This window comes from Cryptomeria japonica, chromosome 9 (genome assembly GCF_030272615.1).
Source record: "Cryptomeria japonica chromosome 9, Sugi_1.0, whole genome shotgun sequence".
NCBI classification, from domain to species: domain Eukaryota; kingdom Viridiplantae; phylum Streptophyta; class Pinopsida; order Cupressales; family Cupressaceae; genus Cryptomeria; species Cryptomeria japonica.
Genome location: NC_081413.1, coordinates 375990289 through 375996759, shown reverse-complemented (window position 1 = coordinate 375996759; position 6471 = coordinate 375990289).

Here is a 6471-nt window from a genome sequence, read left to right as displayed (position 1 = left end):
ATCGCTATCCTGGGGAAGGATAGATCGACACCATGGATCTAGTTCCTTCGAAGGTCTTCGATGTGGGACATTACCTGTTTAAAACTGCAACTCTCATGGCCTTCCTTCCTCCCTTCTTCTATGTCTTGGGAATAACTGTAGTTTTTCCTATCTCAGTTGGATAATTTAAATCGCCATGGCATCCATCCCAAATAACTCTCCCATGTTGTTCTCACACCATGCCATTGTGAGAATCAACTGCCAAAATAAGCTGTGAATTTCCAGATTCTCCTTGCTCTTTCTTCCATGCCATTCAATCACTCCTCCCCTCCTCATCACCCCTCTATTTCTCACCTTTTCTCCCAGCAGTGTGTGTGTCTCCAGTCAAGGGGTTGTGTGGGTTTTAATAGCTGCGTGGTTCCCTGTTTTTATGCTCATAGTCAAGGCCATCTCTTCCAAAAGCAGGGACACCATGCTGCATTGATGGTGTGACTGTATTCTGCACCCCTTCTCTTCATTGTGGGTTGTCTCCTACATGTCCAGTAAGAAAAGTGCCCTCTTCTCGCCAATTTGGTTTCTTCACAACTTCGGAAATGTAATATGTTTTTTTGAAATGCAATATTAACCTTGAATAAGCGAATACTTAAAAAGGATAAATCATAGTACTTCTACATATGATGTATGAAGTGAATGAAAATATCTTATGTTAGGTGATGGTTGAACAGTATAAGTGAGCTATGAATACTTTTTTCATGTGAATTATTACTTCATCAATGTGGGGGATTGTGTTAGGAATTAGATTTTATTAATGAAGAAAGCTTAAGATAATGCAAGTGAAAATTGTATTTAGATCTATGAATTCGGTCACCTTGGTTGCAAATGAGGTATTTCCAACATGCTCATAGGGTCAAGTTGTGCAAGTAGGATCAACGCTCATATATGTTTGCTCCACTTCACAAACATATCTGTATAGAGATAAGAATATTTATTTTACAATGAGTTACTCTATCTTGTTTCATCTTCTATTTTCTTCTTAGAAAAGATTAACAAATTATCCATTCTTATTAGATGGGATTATGCAAAAAAAAAAAAAAAAATAGTAAACTTGAAGCTAAGAGTCAGTTAAGTGACGATACTTATAAGAAGCACTTTTTAATCTTTAAACAAATGGTGCATTATTAATGTGAATTTCATAGTTAACCATATAGTAATGTAGTGCAACAATTTATTAAATAAAATGAGAAGATTGTAGGAGAGACAATGAAAGCAAGCTTGTCACTATTTGTAGGATGTGTGCCATTCATGTATGTAGTTATATCTTTGGTTGTTGTGTATGGTCTCCACCTCTCCTATCATATCACTAAAATATGTCCATGTAAGTCCTTGAGTTGATGGGTAGTAGTGTAGTGTGATCATAATAAATATTAAAAGAAATTAGCCACAAGGTTGTGTATACGTCTTGATATTCAAGTGTTTTACCAAATAGCGATGAAACAAAATCTAAAATCTCCTTACACAAGATTATTAAACTTGACTTATCTTGTGAATCTCAATCAAGTACTCATCTTTTGTTGTAATGAAACTTAGTTTTGAAGGTGAAATAAAGTAGAATTTCGTTGTTCTAGAGTATTGGATCCTTATCCTTATCAAGCAAATGAGTTCAAGAAAACCTACCCCATGATCACTTAAATAATTAAATAATAATTTTAACTGAAGTAAATTTTAGGAGAAAACATTAGCTCTATTCTAAGAATTTGAAATCGATAAGGACAGATATCTAAAGATAAAGTTAACACAAAGGAATAGATAAGAGCTCAACTAGAAATAGATTGATTAAAATTATTTATTAGGGAGCCTTATTATTATTTTTCTTGGTCAACTAGCAAGTGTTTAGTCTCTTTCCTAATCTCTTTTCAAACAATTAGTAATAAAATAATAATAATAATAAAGTGGTTATTTGAAAGCTTATTGTTGACTAGTTTTCCCTTCAAGCAAGTGTTAAATTCATTTCCAAAGTATTATTATTTGATAATTTGATTTCCTTTCAGGTATTAGGATTCATATTTAGGTGAGGTTATGATTTGTAGAAAATAATTAAAGATAAAATTTATGTTACTTCAAATGGAAGAATTAAGTCGTGGTTATTCTCAAGCTTATAACTAAATAGCTTTTCCCTTCAACAAGTAAATGCAAAATTATTTTCCAAAGTCTTTCTATTCAATCATTTAATTTTCTTTCAAGCAATTTAGTACCCTTTGAGTATTAGGATTCATACTTAAAGTGTAATGGTCATTTTTATAAGCTATCAAAATAAAAGGGGATAAATTTTAAATGAATTTACATCCACTCAGTTAAACCTCAGAGAACCCCATTGGGGTTGGTTGTGTGTGACATTTTAGAATTTATTTATCTTGATGGAATTTGGCAGATGGTAATGGGTTAAGGGTGATGTATTTAATAGGAGATAGGACCTAATTGTTTTAGGCCACAAGCATGAGGCCACCTAGAGCCTTTTTGCTATAGAGCTACCATCGTGGGTGGCAACCGTAGAGAAACTGTCTGGGACATTGACCCTAGAAAGGGTTGCATACCCACCAAATAGTTTACATTAAACCATAGTTAGAAACCAGAAGTACATACTTTACGCCCTGATCTCGTGCCGAAACGAGTATGTAGGCAGTCTAGGGATAGAGTTGTCCCTTGTACTTAGGCGTTCGAGGATGGGGATTAGGATTTGGTTTTGGGTGAGTAGTTGGTTCTCAAAGCTCCTTGGTCTTTTAACCATATTGTGCAAATACTAGTTGAAAGGTTTAAATTAATTCAATGCATACTCAGAAGGAATCTTGTATGGATTCGCTTGACTTCCCGAGGCTTTAGGCCGAATTCCGAGGCGAAACTCAAGCTTGTTTATGTAATTATCTTTATACTCCTAAGGACGACAACCTCGGTGCACTCCTAGTAGGGGAGTGTAGTCTTTAGAGAGTGGCTCAGGACCCGGATGGTCCCGATGAGTCTAAAGTCTCTGGGCAGAGCATATCCTATTCTTATGAATAGATGCCTACCCTGTTTTGATAGATGCCTATCCCGGATTGGATAGATGAAACCTCTTGTTCCGTATGGACATATGCCTAACTCGTATGGTTAGATGGCTAACCCATATGGTTAGATGGCTAACCCGTATGGTTAGATGCTCATCTCGGTTGGATGGATGCCTATCTCGTTTGGATAGATGTACCTGAGTATGCGATTGAATCAAACACTATTAAGAATAAGTGATTAAAAAAAAAAAATGGACGAAATTTTTGGGTTGAGTGGAGTGAGTTATTACGTTATGGCTATGTGAAAAGTATCAAGGAGAGTTCTCCCACCCATAGATTGCAACATAACTGAAATATCACTATTTAGAGCTCTAAAATAATAAAGAAAAGCATGCTTAATTCATAGTCCTACAAGTTGTTGAATTCTAGTCCCAATCCTCAGAAAGCAATTGTTGAAGTCAATCATACATTTATGAGGAGCCATCTTGATGCTATGAGTTGGTCAACCAAGGACAAGTGATCTTACTTGTTCTCAAAGTGTGTGCAAAGTACATCACCCAAATGATCCAATGAAGTTATAGAGTTCACCACCAAGCCATTAAACCATTGCAAGCACCTTCCTTTCAAAGATGCAACAAGTAATCTAGATGCAACATTTTCTTCAGCAATATGATGGATTGCAACATGTATATGCTCAACAAGTGTGATTTGGGCTTGACCCGTAAAAGATGGGATACTTTTCAAGGCTACCATGGTTATGTCATCATGTTGGGCAAAATTTAGTGGGTTGCTTGATTAAATGAGACAAATATTTGATTCCTAGGTGTAGCTATAGGGATCAATGGTATTTGGTTTCTTGGGATTTGAGGAGAGAATCTCAAAAAAAAGAGGGGTCAAAAGGGTTTTTCTTGAATAAATGATAGTTTTCTAAGTTGTTTTTCCCTTCCTCCTAGGTTGAGATAGTTGTAAATATTAAAAGGGAATATAGCTCTCTTGTTTTTACCCTTCCCATATGTTGTTACGTAAAATTTTCTTCATTATCAAAGCTTCAAATTTGCCAGGTATGTAATGAGAACACTTCAAAAGGTTGAAACCATTATTGTACATACCAAAACAATAGTAATATGGTGCCTAGAATCAATTGATAGTAAGTTCACAATCCCATCAAGTGTGCCAAAAATTGTTGTCACTAAAGCCTACACCCTTTATTGAGCTATTAACTCAGCAACCTCTCTTGTTTGTACTCTTCCCATATGTTGTTACGCAATATTTTCTTGATTATCAAAGCTTCAAAGTTGCCAGGTATGTAATGAGAACACCTCAAAAGGTTGAAAACACCATTGTACATACCAAAACAACAGTAATATGGTGTATAAAAATGAACTAATAGCAAGTTCACAATACCATCAAGTGTGCCAAAAATTGTTGTCATTAAAGCCTACACCCTTTATTGAGCTATTAACACTGCAACATGGTGAAACATTGGATGGTTTTAAGGTTGTGGCTCAACCTATCATGAAAATGAACCTCTGGAAAATGTTTCCTTTGTTTATCACCTAAGTCCTAATTTAAATTGTTGTTTTTAATGGAAAAGGGAACAAATGCTTGGAAATAAGAGCTAAAGCTATGATGGTGATGCACTAAAATGGGTATTTCAACCTATACTACTTTTGTTCTTACACGCAGTTACTTAATAACTAGCTCTACTTGCACAACTAAATGTTTTACTTACACTGTTTCACTAGAAGGTTTAGTTTGCTATAGTTTTTAGAAGGAAAATATGTTGTTTTATATAGCTAATGTTTGTTTAAACAAGACAACTTACGACTATTGTTCTTTCTTGATTAAACTAAAATAGGTCTTTAAAGACCCCTTCAACTACTTCGAAACTTGTCAAAAAGGCATAAAATTGCTATTTACATGTGCTTCTACCCTTAAAGAGGTATTTATGCACGTGAAAAGCACACTAAAGAGTCATAAACTACTTTTTATTTGGACTAAATTGAATATCTTCACCTCTCTTTTCCATTAGCTTTGTGACCCTAGAACTATCTATTCACTCTTTCTCATTATCTTTCTATAACTTTATTTCCTTCTCTTGGATCACCTTTAGTGGGAAAAGAACTGTGCTTTTTCTTGTCATTGAGTTTTACCTTTAGTTGTTCTCTTTGAGGATGTCACTATATTTGCACTTCATGGACTGCTCTTTGAATGTCTCACGAGCATGAAGGGCTATCAATATGATGATCTCCTTTTTGAATCTCTTACTCAATCATCACGTCATAGCTTTGTCTACACAGTCATGCTTCTTTTTTTTTCAGCCTTTTTGTCACCATCCTCTTTAGTCCTCTTAACGTCCTACAAGAACTATCATTGTCATTTTCATCTAGTAACCACTATTATAATAGCATTGTGGAAAGAACATGTCTCAAGATCTAGCGCTGAAAGTTTGACGCTGAGACATACCTCTCTTCCTCCAAGATGAATATTGCCTTGTGATACTTGAAACCACTAAAAATTAAAGATTCATATCCTCTTGACCCATCTTTTCAAATAATAACTTTTATTTTAGCTAATATTTAGACATCCTTCCTCACTATCTTTATTTCATCTTGATGAGGTTGTTATGATCTCACAAAAGATTGTGATTGTCACATTCATTGGTGACTACTAGTTTCTATGGCCACTTGATTATTCAATCATGTACTATTTTCTTGTTGGCTATCCCTTCATTGGATTTCTTCTAGAATAACTTTATTTTCACTTCACTCCATTCTTCACTCTTTTTTCTTCATTTCCCCTCATCAACATGCCTCAACCCATTGTTTGTTCCTAACATTCTAATCTTTTTGACAATATAATCAACATTCATGATGTCGATTCATGGTATTGCTTTGAGATTGCCCATCCTTCTAGAACTCTTTCATAACTTGGGATTGTCCTTTCTCTCTCTGCATTGCCATTGCCACATTATGGGTATCAACAAGACTACTATCCTTAAGCTATCCTTCATGTCCTCTAGAGTGTATGTCTCAATCCTTGATGGATTGACTTCTTTATGCATTATTATCAATATTCCTTTAATAAGCATCTTCCTCCTCCATTAGGCTTTGTCTTTGGTGTTAACTACTCTTGTCACTCGATTATCTTGCAATTATGTTAGGAAACTATCATTGTTAAAGGGGCTAATATGATTACGCATATCTTATGGGTCAACTTTTGTCACTCCATAATGCTCAGTGTACATCTTTTCTTGTGTGGGCTATGATCTAACTCAATGTGGAATGAGACACCCTCCATTTGTTGTTGTTCAATACTCTCTAAGACTATTATATTGCTGACCTTTTGCCTTCTGGTACACAATATTGGGCATATCTTTAAGACTGTATTTTAGAAGGCCTTTTGCAAGACCCATCCTCTAGTCACTTCATCCCAAACAATCTACGAAAATCAA